Genomic DNA, 12,973 nt, shown 5'->3' on the forward strand with positions numbered 1-12,973 from the left:
CCCGGGCTCCTGTCTCCCAGGGAGCCCAATGACTGTGACCACGACCACGACCACGACCACCGCCCGAAGACGACGCCAGGGCGCGGTTGCCCACCACTCAGGGCCCGGTGCCTCGCGCAGCCCAACCCGCGGGCCCTCTGCGCCACCTGGCCGTGCGGCGGCCACGCGCCACAGCCGCGGAAGCCCTCCAGAGCGCAAAGGAGGGACCCCACACCAAGCCTCGCAGGCAATACAGGCACCCTCTCCCTCTGTCTCTGACTTACACCAACACCTACACGTCTCTCTCTCTTTCTCTCTCTCTCTCTGTCTCTCTCTCCTCTCTCTGTCCCCCTCTCCCCCATCAGCCCTGACTCACACAGCATCCAAACGGGGCACCCTTTTGGCAGGCCAGGCAGAGACCCGCGGCCACAGGCTGCGTGCCCACAGGACCTCCCCGGGACAGAGGGTCCGTGGCAGGCAGGCAGCACACAGCCTGTGGTCTCTGTGGGGAGCAACTCGGATTGGACTGAGTTACTGGAATTAAGACTTATTCTATGCATCTGCTCTCCCACAATATGGCGCTGGGAGAGGAGAAAACAGCTTCTATGCAGCTGCCTCTTGCCAACTTGAGTGATGACCTCCAGGAGCTGATCCTGCTCCTGATTGGAGGAGAGCAGCGTACTTGGCGTGTGGGCAGCCGAGTTGGGATTGGCGGAAGAGGACTATAAAGGAGGAGAGAGACAACATGCACCAGGAACATCTAAGGGGAACACCTGTGCAGCCCCCGAGAGAGCCGGCCGGCCGGCCGGCGGTGTGCCGCTCCCCCGCGGAAGTGGGGAATGTGGCAGGGGGAACCGCCCTTCCACGGAGGTGGAAGGGACGGTAGCCAACCCGGGAAGAACCAGCAGCAAACCCGGGGAGGGCCGAGCAGACGAAAGAACAGCGCAGGGTCCTGTGTCGTTCCTCCATGAAGAGGGGGAGCGACAGTCTCGAACTGGCTGCCGGGCTGGAGGGTGCGGGTCGCGCTGAAGCGCCCCACCCTCCCGTGAGGGAACGGGCGCTGAGGACGGAAATCCCTCTGTGCCACGAAGGGTGTCGGGGTGTGCGACTGTGTGCCCCTTGTGTAGGCGTGTGTGTGTGTGTGTGTGTGTGTGTGTGAGTGCCCACGCGAGCGTGCGGCGGGGGTGATTCCGTGCGCTGCCGCCCTCCTTCCCGACCTGCTGCCCCACTTGGGCCCCCGTGACCGAGCGGGGACAAGGGTCCCCAGGCCCTCAGCTGTCCTCGCGGCGTGGGAGTGTGTGGAGGCGCGGCGGCCGTGCCGGGGGAGGGCGGGCGACCTGTGCGTCAGCGGTGGGGGGGCTGCTGGCGGCCGGGTAGGAGGGAAGGCCCGGGCCGCGGTGGTGTGGGGCGCCGAACCCCCTGGTGCCGGGACCCGCGAGCCGCGGGGCGCAGCCCTGGGCAGGCGTGGAGGCTGCCGGGCACGGCTGGCGTGTGGCTGGGCGATGGCGGCAGGCAGGGGATCCGGCCTAGAAAGAGAGAGTAGGAGTTCCCTGTGGCCAGCGGCAGCCGGAGGAGGTTGGCTCCCCTTGGCTTGGCGGCAGCGTGCCGACTGGGCGCCCGGTGCTGCAGGTCCTGGGCTGGGCAGGCGGAGGGCTGGAGTTCGGGCACTGGTGCAGGGCTAGGCGGAGGGCGGCTGAGGAGGAGGGGGGGGGAGGAGGAGAAGAGAAGAGAAGAGAAAAGAGGGAGGAGGCGGAGGAGAAGCGGCAGCGGGAGCGGGAGCGGGAATGGGAATGGGAATGGGAATGGGAGTGAGAGCGGGGAGCGGGCAGGAGGAGGAGGAGGAGGAGGCGGCGGCGGCGGCGGCGGCGGCGGCTGTGCGGGCGCGCACTCAAGAGGGGCCTGGAGGCAGCCTCTGGCGTCTACGGCCATACCACCCTGAACGCGCCCGATCTCGTCTGATCTCGGAAGCTAAGCAGGGTCGGGCCTGGTTAGTACTTGGATGGGAGACCGCCTGGGAATACCGGGTGCTGTAGGCTTTTGCCCCGCGGCACCCTCCCCTTTTGCTCGCCTTTGGCTGGCTGCCTAGCCACGCCCCCATCCGCCAGCCCGCACGCCGGGACCCCTGCGACCCCCAACGCAGCTCCAGCAGGGGGCAGAAGCCCGACCCCTCCACCTGGCAGCCCCAGCCCGCCCGCGCCTCGGGCCTGGGCCTGGGCCTGGGCCTGGGCACGGGCACGGGCACGGGCACGGGCACGGGCGGGCCGGCCAGCTGTCCCCGGCTGCCGCAGCCCCACCGCCAACCCCGGGGCCCACCCCGGGACACAGGCCACGCCCCGCGCCATCCAGCGCGCCCCCTCCAACCCCAAACCAGCGACTCACCGCCCGCCAGGGCGCTCCCCTGCCGGCCGCCCCAACCCCGCAGCCCGCCGCACCAGCAGCTCCCGGCACCTGCACTCCCACCGCCCCTCCCGGGCTCCTGTCTCCCAGGGAGCCCAATGACTGTGACCACGACCACGACCACGACCACCGCCCGAAGACGACGCCAGGGCGCGGTTGCCCACCACTCAGGGCCCGGTGCCTCGCGCAGCCCAACCCGCGGGCCCTCTGCGCCACCTGGCCGTGCGGCGGCCACGCGCCACAGCCGCGGAAGCCCTCCAGAGCGCAAAGGAGGGACCCCACACCAAGCCTCGCAGGCAATACAGGCACCCTCTCCCTCTGTCTCTGACTTACACCAACACCTACACGTCTCTCTCTCTTTCTCTCTCTCTCTCTGTCTCTCTCTCCTCTCTCTGTCCCCCTCTCCCCCATCAGCCCTGACTCACACAGCATCCAAACGGGGCACCCTTTTGGCAGGCCAGGCAGAGACCCGCGGCCACAGGCTGCGTGCCCACAGGACCTCCCCGGGACAGAGGGTCCGTGGCAGGCAGGCAGCACACAGCCTGTGGTCTCTGTGGGGAGCAACTCGGATTGGACTGAGTTACTGGAATTAAGACTTATTCTATGCATCTGCTCTCCCACAATATGGCGCTGGGAGAGGAGAAAACAGCTTCTATGCAGCTGCCTCTTGCCAACTTGAGTGATGACCTCCAGGAGCTGATCCTGCTCCTGATTGGAGGAGAGCAGCGTACTTGGCGTGTGGGCAGCCGAGTTGGGATTGGCGGAAGAGGACTATAAAGGAGGAGAGAGACAACATGCACCAGGAACATCTAAGGGGAACACCTGTGCAGCCCCCGAGAGAGCCGGCCGGCCGGCCGGCGGTGTGCCGCTCCCCCGCGGAAGTGGGGAATGTGGCAGGGGGAACCGCCCTTCCACGGAGGTGGAAGGGACGGTAGCCAACCCGGGAAGAACCAGCAGCAAACCCGGGGAGGGCCGAGCAGACGAAAGAACAGCGCAGGGTCCTGTGTCGTTCCTCCATGAAGAGGGGGAGCGACAGTCTCGAACTGGCTGCCGGGCTGGAGGGTGCGGGTCGCGCTGAAGCGCCCCACCCTCCCGTGAGGGAACGGGCGCTGAGGACGGAAATCCCTCTGTGCCACGAAGGGTGTCGGGGTGTGCGACTGTGTGCCCCTTGTGTAGGCGTGTGTGTGTGTGTGTGTGTGTGTGTGTGTGAGTGCCCACGCGAGCGTGCGGCGGGGGTGATTCCGTGCGCTGCCGCCCTCCTTCCCGACCTGCTGCCCCACTTGGGCCCCCGTGACCGAGCGGGGACAAGGGTCCCCAGGCCCTCAGCTGTCCTCGCGGCGTGGGAGTGTGTGGAGGCGCGGCGGCCGTGCCGGGGGAGGGCGGGCGACCTGTGCGTCAGCGGTGGGGGGGCTGCTGGCGGCCGGGTAGGAGGGAAGGCCCGGGCCGCGGTGGTGTGGGGCGCCGAACCCCCTGGTGCCGGGACCCGCGAGCCGCGGGGCGCAGCCCTGGGCAGGCGTGGAGGCTGCCGGGCACGGCTGGCGTGTGGCTGGGCGATGGCGGCAGGCAGGGGATCCGGCCTAGAAAGAGAGAGTAGGAGTTCCCTGTGGCCAGCGGCAGCCGGAGGAGGTTGGCTCCCCTTGGCTTGGCGGCAGCGTGCCGACTGGGCGCCCGGTGCTGCAGGTCCTGGGCTGGGCAGGCGGAGGGCTGGAGTTCGGGCACTGGTGCAGGGCTAGGCGGAGGGCGGCTGAGGAGGAGGGGGGGGGAGGAGGAGAAGAGAAGAGAAGAGAAAAGAGGGAGGAGGCGGAGGAGAAGCGGCAGCGGGAGCGGGAGCGGGAATGGGAATGGGAATGGGAATGGGAGTGAGAGCGGGGAGCGGGCAGGAGGAGGAGGAGGAGGAGGCGGCGGCGGCGGCGGCGGCGGCGGCGGCTGTGCGGGCGCGCACTCAAGAGGGGCCTGGAGGCAGCCTCTGGCGTCTACGGCCATACCACCCTGAACGCGCCCGATCTCGTCTGATCTCGGAAGCTAAGCAGGGTCGGGCCTGGTTAGTACTTGGATGGGAGACCGCCTGGGAATACCGGGTGCTGTAGGCTTTTGCCCCGCGGCACCCTCCCCTTTTGCTCGCCTTTGGCTGGCTGCCTAGCCACGCCCCCATCCGCCAGCCCGCACGCCGGGACCCCTGCGACCCCCAACGCAGCTCCAGCAGGGGGCAGAAGCCCGACCCCTCCACCTGGCAGCCCCAGCCCGCCCGCGCCTCGGGCCTGGGCCTGGGCCTGGGCCTGGGCACGGGCACGGGCACGGGCACGGGCACGGGCGGGCCGGCCAGCTGTCCCCGGCTGCCGCAGCCCCACCGCCAACCCCGGGGCCCACCCCGGGACACAGGCCACGCCCCGCGCCATCCAGCGCGCCCCCTCCAACCCCAAACCAGCGACTCACCGCCCGCCAGGGCGCTCCCCTGCCGGCCGCCCCAACCCCGCAGCCCGCCGCACCAGCAGCTCCCGGCACCTGCACTCCCACCGCCCCTCCCGGGCTCCTGTCTCCCAGGGAGCCCAATGACTGTGACCACGACCACGACCACGACCACCGCCCGAAGACGACGCCAGGGCGCGGTTGCCCACCACTCAGGGCCCGGTGCCTCGCGCAGCCCAACCCGCGGGCCCTCTGCGCCACCTGGCCGTGCGGCGGCCACGCGCCACAGCCGCGGAAGCCCTCCAGAGCGCAAAGGAGGGACCCCACACCAAGCCTCGCAGGCAATACAGGCACCCTCTCCCTCTGTCTCTGACTTACACCAACACCTACACGTCTCTCTCTCTTTCTCTCTCTCTCTCTGTCTCTCTCTCCTCTCTCTGTCCCCCTCTCCCCCATCAGCCCTGACTCACACAGCATCCAAACGGGGCACCCTTTTGGCAGGCCAGGCAGAGACCCGCGGCCACAGGCTGCGTGCCCACAGGACCTCCCCGGGACAGAGGGTCCGTGGCAGGCAGGCAGCACACAGCCTGTGGTCTCTGTGGGGAGCAACTCGGATTGGACTGAGTTACTGGAATTAAGACTTATTCTATGCATCTGCTCTCCCACAATATGGCGCTGGGAGAGGAGAAAACAGCTTCTATGCAGCTGCCTCTTGCCAACTTGAGTGATGACCTCCAGGAGCTGATCCTGCTCCTGATTGGAGGAGAGCAGCGTACTTGGCGTGTGGGCAGCCGAGTTGGGATTGGCGGAAGAGGACTATAAAGGAGGAGAGAGACAACATGCACCAGGAACATCTAAGGGGAACACCTGTGCAGCCCCCGAGAGAGCCGGCCGGCCGGCCGGCGGTGTGCCGCTCCCCCGCGGAAGTGGGGAATGTGGCAGGGGGAACCGCCCTTCCACGGAGGTGGAAGGGACGGTAGCCAACCCGGGAAGAACCAGCAGCAAACCCGGGGAGGGCCGAGCAGACGAAAGAACAGCGCAGGGTCCTGTGTCGTTCCTCCATGAAGAGGGGGAGCGACAGTCTCGAACTGGCTGCCGGGCTGGAGGGTGCGGGTCGCGCTGAAGCGCCCCACCCTCCCGTGAGGGAACGGGCGCTGAGGACGGAAATCCCTCTGTGCCACGAAGGGTGTCGGGGTGTGCGACTGTGTGCCCCTTGTGTAGGCGTGTGTGTGTGTGTGTGTGTGTGTGTGTGTGAGTGCCCACGCGAGCGTGCGGCGGGGGTGATTCCGTGCGCTGCCGCCCTCCTTCCCGACCTGCTGCCCCACTTGGGCCCCCGTGACCGAGCGGGGACAAGGGTCCCCAGGCCCTCAGCTGTCCTCGCGGCGTGGGAGTGTGTGGAGGCGCGGCGGCCGTGCCGGGGGAGGGCGGGCGACCTGTGCGTCAGCGGTGGGGGGGCTGCTGGCGGCCGGGTAGGAGGGAAGGCCCGGGCCGCGGTGGTGTGGGGCGCCGAACCCCCTGGTGCCGGGACCCGCGAGCCGCGGGGCGCAGCCCTGGGCAGGCGTGGAGGCTGCCGGGCACGGCTGGCGTGTGGCTGGGCGATGGCGGCAGGCAGGGGATCCGGCCTAGAAAGAGAGAGTAGGAGTTCCCTGTGGCCAGCGGCAGCCGGAGGAGGTTGGCTCCCCTTGGCTTGGCGGCAGCGTGCCGACTGGGCGCCCGGTGCTGCAGGTCCTGGGCTGGGCAGGCGGAGGGCTGGAGTTCGGGCACTGGTGCAGGGCTAGGCGGAGGGCGGCTGAGGAGGAGGGGGGGGGAGGAGGAGAAGAGAAGAGAAGAGAAAAGAGGGAGGAGGCGGAGGAGAAGCGGCAGCGGGAGCGGGAGCGGGAATGGGAATGGGAATGGGAATGGGAGTGAGAGCGGGGAGCGGGCAGGAGGAGGAGGAGGAGGAGGCGGCGGCGGCGGCGGCGGCGGCGGCGGCTGTGCGGGCGCGCACTCAAGAGGGGCCTGGAGGCAGCCTCTGGCGTCTACGGCCATACCACCCTGAACGCGCCCGATCTCGTCTGATCTCGGAAGCTAAGCAGGGTCGGGCCTGGTTAGTACTTGGATGGGAGACCGCCTGGGAATACCGGGTGCTGTAGGCTTTTGCCCCGCGGCACCCTCCCCTTTTGCTCGCCTTTGGCTGGCTGCCTAGCCACGCCCCCATCCGCCAGCCCGCACGCCGGGACCCCTGCGACCCCCAACGCAGCTCCAGCAGGGGGCAGAAGCCCGACCCCTCCACCTGGCAGCCCCAGCCCGCCCGCGCCTCGGGCCTGGGCCTGGGCCTGGGCCTGGGCACGGGCACGGGCACGGGCACGGGCACGGGCGGGCCGGCCAGCTGTCCCCGGCTGCCGCAGCCCCACCGCCAACCCCGGGGCCCACCCCGGGACACAGGCCACGCCCCGCGCCATCCAGCGCGCCCCCTCCAACCCCAAACCAGCGACTCACCGCCCGCCAGGGCGCTCCCCTGCCGGCCGCCCCAACCCCGCAGCCCGCCGCACCAGCAGCTCCCGGCACCTGCACTCCCACCGCCCCTCCCGGGCTCCTGTCTCCCAGGGAGCCCAATGACTGTGACCACGACCACGACCACGACCACCGCCCGAAGACGACGCCAGGGCGCGGTTGCCCACCACTCAGGGCCCGGTGCCTCGCGCAGCCCAACCCGCGGGCCCTCTGCGCCACCTGGCCGTGCGGCGGCCACGCGCCACAGCCGCGGAAGCCCTCCAGAGCGCAAAGGAGGGACCCCACACCAAGCCTCGCAGGCAATACAGGCACCCTCTCCCTCTGTCTCTGACTTACACCAACACCTACACGTCTCTCTCTCTTTCTCTCTCTCTCTCTGTCTCTCTCTCCTCTCTCTGTCCCCCTCTCCCCCATCAGCCCTGACTCACACAGCATCCAAACGGGGCACCCTTTTGGCAGGCCAGGCAGAGACCCGCGGCCACAGGCTGCGTGCCCACAGGACCTCCCCGGGACAGAGGGTCCGTGGCAGGCAGGCAGCACACAGCCTGTGGTCTCTGTGGGGAGCAACTCGGATTGGACTGAGTTACTGGAATTAAGACTTATTCTATGCATCTGCTCTCCCACAATATGGCGCTGGGAGAGGAGAAAACAGCTTCTATGCAGCTGCCTCTTGCCAACTTGAGTGATGACCTCCAGGAGCTGATCCTGCTCCTGATTGGAGGAGAGCAGCGTACTTGGCGTGTGGGCAGCCGAGTTGGGATTGGCGGAAGAGGACTATAAAGGAGGAGAGAGACAACATGCACCAGGAACATCTAAGGGGAACACCTGTGCAGCCCCCGAGAGAGCCGGCCGGCCGGCCGGCGGTGTGCCGCTCCCCCGCGGAAGTGGGGAATGTGGCAGGGGGAACCGCCCTTCCACGGAGGTGGAAGGGACGGTAGCCAACCCGGGAAGAACCAGCAGCAAACCCGGGGAGGGCCGAGCAGACGAAAGAACAGCGCAGGGTCCTGTGTCGTTCCTCCATGAAGAGGGGGAGCGACAGTCTCGAACTGGCTGCCGGGCTGGAGGGTGCGGGTCGCGCTGAAGCGCCCCACCCTCCCGTGAGGGAACGGGCGCTGAGGACGGAAATCCCTCTGTGCCACGAAGGGTGTCGGGGTGTGCGACTGTGTGCCCCTTGTGTAGGCGTGTGTGTGTGTGTGTGTGTGTGTGTGTGAGTGCCCACGCGAGCGTGCGGCGGGGGTGATTCCGTGCGCTGCCGCCCTCCTTCCCGACCTGCTGCCCCACTTGGGCCCCCGTGACCGAGCGGGGACAAGGGTCCCCAGGCCCTCAGCTGTCCTCGCGGCGTGGGAGTGTGTGGAGGCGCGGCGGCCGTGCCGGGGGAGGGCGGGCGACCTGTGCGTCAGCGGTGGGGGGGCTGCTGGCGGCCGGGTAGGAGGGAAGGCCCGGGCCGCGGTGGTGTGGGGCGCCGAACCCCCTGGTGCCGGGACCCGCGAGCCGCGGGGCGCAGCCCTGGGCAGGCGTGGAGGCTGCCGGGCACGGCTGGCGTGTGGCTGGGCGATGGCGGCAGGCAGGGGATCCGGCCTAGAAAGAGAGAGTAGGAGTTCCCTGTGGCCAGCGGCAGCCGGAGGAGGTTGGCTCCCCTTGGCTTGGCGGCAGCGTGCCGACTGGGCGCCCGGTGCTGCAGGTCCTGGGCTGGGCAGGCGGAGGGCTGGAGTTCGGGCACTGGTGCAGGGCTAGGCGGAGGGCGGCTGAGGAGGAGGGGGGGGGAGGAGGAGAAGAGAAGAGAAGAAGAGGGAGGAGGCGGAGGAGAAGCGGCAGCGGGAGCGGGAGCGGGAATGGGAATGGGAATGGGAATGGGTGAGAGCGGGGAGCGGGCAGGAGGAGGAGGAGGAGGAGGCGGCGGCGGCGGCGGCGGCGGCGGCTGTGCGGGCGCGCACTCAAGAGGGGCCTGGAGGCAGCCTCTGGCGTCTACGGCCATACCACCCTGAACGCGCCCGATCTCGTCTGATCTCGGAAGCTAAGCAGGGTCGGGCCTGGTTAGTACTTGGATGGGAGACCGCCTGGGAATACCGGGTGCTGTAGGCTTTTGCCCCGCGGCACCCTCCCCTTTTGCTCGCCTTTGGCTGGCTGCCTAGCCACGCCCCCATCCGCCAGCCCGCACGCCGGGACCCCTGCGACCCCCAACGCAGCTCCAGCAGGGGGCAGAAGCCCGACCCCTCCACCTGGCAGCCCCAGCCCGCCCGCGCCTCGGGCCTGGGCCTGGGCCTGGGCCTGGGCACGGGCACGGGCACGGGCACGGGCACGGGCACGGGCGGGCCGGCCAGCTGTCCCCGGCTGCCGCAGCCCCACCGCCAACCCCGGGGCCCACCCCGGGACACAGGCCACGCCCCGCGCCATCCAGCGCGCCCCCTCCAACCCCAAACCAGCGACTCACCGCCCGCCAGGGCGCTCCCCTGCCGGCCGCCCCAACCCCGCAGCCCGCCGCACCAGCAGCTCCCGGCACCTGCACTCCCACCGCCCCTCCCGGGCTCCTGTCTCCCAGGGAGCCCAATGACTGTGACCACGACCACGACCACGACCACCGCCCGAAGACGACGCCAGGGCGCGGTTGCCCACCACTCAGGGCCCGGTGCCTCGCGCAGCCCAACCCGCGGGCCCTCTGCGCCACCTGGCCGTGCGGCGGCCACGCGCCACAGCCGCGGAAGCCCTCCAGAGCGCAAAGGAGGGACCCCACACCAAGCCTCGCAGGCAATACAGGCACCCTCTCCCTCTGTCTCTGACTTACACCAACACCTACACGTCTCTCTCTCTTTCTCTCTCTCTCTCTGTCTCTCTCTCCTCTCTCTGTCCCCCTCTCCCCCATCAGCCCTGACTCACACAGCATCCAAACGGGGCACCCTTTTGGCAGGCCAGGCAGAGACCCGCGGCCACAGGCTGCGTGCCCACAGGACCTCCCCGGGACAGAGGGTCCGTGGCAGGCAGGCAGCACACAGCCTGTGGTCTCTGTGGGGAGCAACTCGGATTGGACTGAGTTACTGGAATTAAGACTTATTCTATGCATCTGCTCTCCCACAATATGGCGCTGGGAGAGGAGAAAACAGCTTCTATGCAGCTGCCTCTTGCCAACTTGAGTGATGACCTCCAGGAGCTGATCCTGCTCCTGATTGGAGGAGAGCAGCGTACTTGGCGTGTGGGCAGCCGAGTTGGGATTGGCGGAAGAGGACTATAAAGGAGGAGAGAGACAACATGCACCAGGAACATCTAAGGGGAACACCTGTGCAGCCCCCGAGAGAGCCGGCCGGCCGGCCGGCGGTGTGCCGCTCCCCCGCGGAAGTGGGGAATGTGGCAGGGGGAACCGCCCTTCCACGGAGGTGGAAGGGACGGTAGCCAACCCGGGAAGAACCAGCAGCAAACCCGGGGAGGGCCGAGCAGACGAAAGAACAGCGCAGGGTCCTGTGTCGTTCCTCCATGAAGAGGGGGAGCGACAGTCTCGAACTGGCTGCCGGGCTGGAGGGTGCGGGTCGCGCTGAAGCGCCCCACCCTCCCGTGAGGGAACGGGCGCTGAGGACGGAAATCCCTCTGTGCCACGAAGGGTGTCGGGGTGTGCGACTGTGTGCCCCTTGTGTAGGCGTGTGTGTGTGTGTGTGTGTGTGTGTGAGTGCCCACGCGAGCGTGCGGCGGGGGTGATTCCGTGCGCTGCCGCCCTCCTTCCCGACCTGCTGCCCCACTTGGGCCCCCGTGACCGAGCGGGGACAAGGGTCCCCAGGCCCTCAGCTGTCCTCGCGGCGTGGGAGTGTGTGGAGGCGCGGCGGCCGTGCCGGGGGAGGGCGGGCGACCTGTGCGTCAGCGGTGGGGGGGCTGCTGGCGGCCGGGTAGGAGGGAAGGCCCGGGCCGCGGTGGTGTGGGGCGCCGAACCCCCTGGTGCCGGGACCCGCGAGCCGCGGGGCGCAGCCCTGGGCAGGCGTGGAGGCTGCCGGGCACGGCTGGCGTGTGGCTGGGCGATGGCGGCAGGCAGGGGATCCGGCCTAGAAAGAGAGAGTAGGAGTTCCCTGTGGCCAGCGGCAGCCGGAGGAGGTTGGCTCCCCTTGGCTTGGCGGCAGCGTGCCGACTGGGCGCCCGGTGCTGCAGGTCCTGGGCTGGGCAGGCGGAGGGCTGGAGTTCGGGCACTGGTGCAGGGCTAGGCGGAGGGCGGCTGAGGAGGAGGGGGGGGGAGGAGGAGAAGAGAAGAGAAGAGAAAAGAGGGAGGAGGCGGAGGAGAAGCGGCAGCGGGAGCGGGAGCGGGAATGGGAATGGGAATGGGAATGGGAATGGGAGTGAGAGCGGGGAGCGGGCAGGAGGAGGAGGAGGAGGAGGAGGAGGCGGCGGCGGCGGCGGCGGCGGCGGCTGTGCGGGCGCGCACTCAAGAGGGGCCTGGAGGCAGCCTCTGGCGTCTACGGCCATACCACCCTGAACGCGCCCGATCTCGTCTGATCTCGGAAGCTAAGCAGGGTCGGGCCTGGTTAGTACTTGGATGGGAGACCGCCTGGGAATACCGGGTGCTGTAGGCTTTTGCCCCGCGGCACCCTCCCCTTTTGCTCGCCTTTGGCTGGCTGCCTAGCCACGCCCCCATCCGCCAGCCCGCACGCCGGGACCCCTGCGACCCCCAACGCAGCTCCAGCAGGGGGCAGAAGCCCGACCCCTCCACCTGGCAGCCCCAGCCCGCCCGCGCCTCGGGCCTGGGCCTGGGCCTGGGCCTGGGCACGGGCACGGGCACGGGCACGGGCAGGCCGGCCAGCTGTCCCCGGCTGCCGCAGCCCCACCGCCAACCCCGGGGCCCACCCCGGGACACAGGCCACGCCCCGCGCCATCCAGCGCGCCCCCTCCAACCCCAAACCAGCGACTCACCGCCCGCCAGGGCGCTCCCCTGCCGGCCGCCCCAACCCCGCAGCCCGCCGCACCAGCAGCTCCCGGCACCTGCACTCCCACCGCCCCTCCCGGGCTCCTGTCTCCCAGGGAGCCCAATGACTGTGACCACGACCACGACCACGACCACCGCCCGAAGACGACGCCAGGGCGCGGTTGCCCACCACTCAGGGCCCGGTGCCTCGCGCAGCCCAACCCGCGGGCCCTCTGCGCCACCTGGCCGTGCGGCGGCCACGCGCCACAGCCGCGGAAGCCCTCCAGAGCGCAAAGGAGGGACCCCACACCAAGCCTCGCAGGCAATACAGGCACCCTCTCCCTCTGTCTCTGACTTACACCAACACCTACACGTCTCTCTCTCTTTCTCTCTCTCTCTCTGTCTCTCTCTCCTCTCTCTGTCCCCCTCTCCCCCATCAGCCCTGACTCACACAGCATCCAAACGGGGCACCCTTTTGGCAGGCCAGGCAGAGACCCGCGGCCACAGGCTGCGTGCCCACAGGACCTCCCCGGGACAGAGGGTCCGTGGCAGGCAGGCAGCACACAGCCTGTGGTCTCTGTGGGGAGCAACTCGGATTGGACTGAGTTACTGGAATTAAGACTTATTCTATGCATCTGCTCTCCCACAATATGGCGCTGGGAGAGGAGAAAACAGCTTCTATGCAGCTGCCTCTTGCCAACTTGAGTGATGACCTCCAGGAGCTGATCCTGCTCCTGATTGGAGGAGAGCAGCGTACTTGGCGTGTGGGCAGCCGAGTTGGGATTGGCGGAAGAGGACTATAAAGGAGGAGAGAGACAACATGCA

The 12,973-nt window shown here is 69.1% G+C and overlaps 5 non-coding genes across 5 annotated transcripts; all 5 read left to right on the top strand.

The window, feature by feature from the left end:
- The first annotated feature begins 1,896 nt into the window (after positions 1–1,896).
- Positions 1,897–2,015, top strand: LOC138848127 (5S ribosomal RNA). Its single transcript, XR_011385939.1, has one exon. It is a non-coding gene; the product is annotated as a 5S ribosomal RNA (ribosomal RNA).
- Positions 2,016–4,347: 2,332 nt separating this feature from the next.
- LOC138848128 (5S ribosomal RNA) lies at positions 4,348–4,466 on the top strand. The gene has a single exon (XR_011385940.1). It is a non-coding gene; the product is annotated as a 5S ribosomal RNA (ribosomal RNA).
- A 2,332-nt stretch (positions 4,467–6,798) lies between these two features.
- On the top strand, positions 6,799–6,917 carry LOC138848129 (5S ribosomal RNA). The gene has a single exon (XR_011385941.1). It is a non-coding gene; the product is annotated as a 5S ribosomal RNA (ribosomal RNA).
- Positions 6,918–9,238: 2,321 nt separating this feature from the next.
- On the top strand, positions 9,239–9,357 carry LOC138848130 (5S ribosomal RNA). The gene has a single exon (XR_011385942.1). It is a non-coding gene; the product is annotated as a 5S ribosomal RNA (ribosomal RNA).
- A 2,343-nt stretch (positions 9,358–11,700) lies between these two features.
- Positions 11,701–11,819, top strand: LOC138848131 (5S ribosomal RNA). Its single transcript, XR_011385943.1, has one exon. It is a non-coding gene; the product is annotated as a 5S ribosomal RNA (ribosomal RNA).
- Positions 11,820–12,973: the final 1,154 nt, after the last annotated feature.

This window comes from Oryctolagus cuniculus, unplaced genomic scaffold, assembly GCF_964237555.1.
Source record: "Oryctolagus cuniculus unplaced genomic scaffold, mOryCun1.1 SCAFFOLD_167, whole genome shotgun sequence".
Lineage (NCBI taxonomy): Eukaryota > Metazoa > Chordata > Mammalia > Lagomorpha > Leporidae > Oryctolagus > Oryctolagus cuniculus.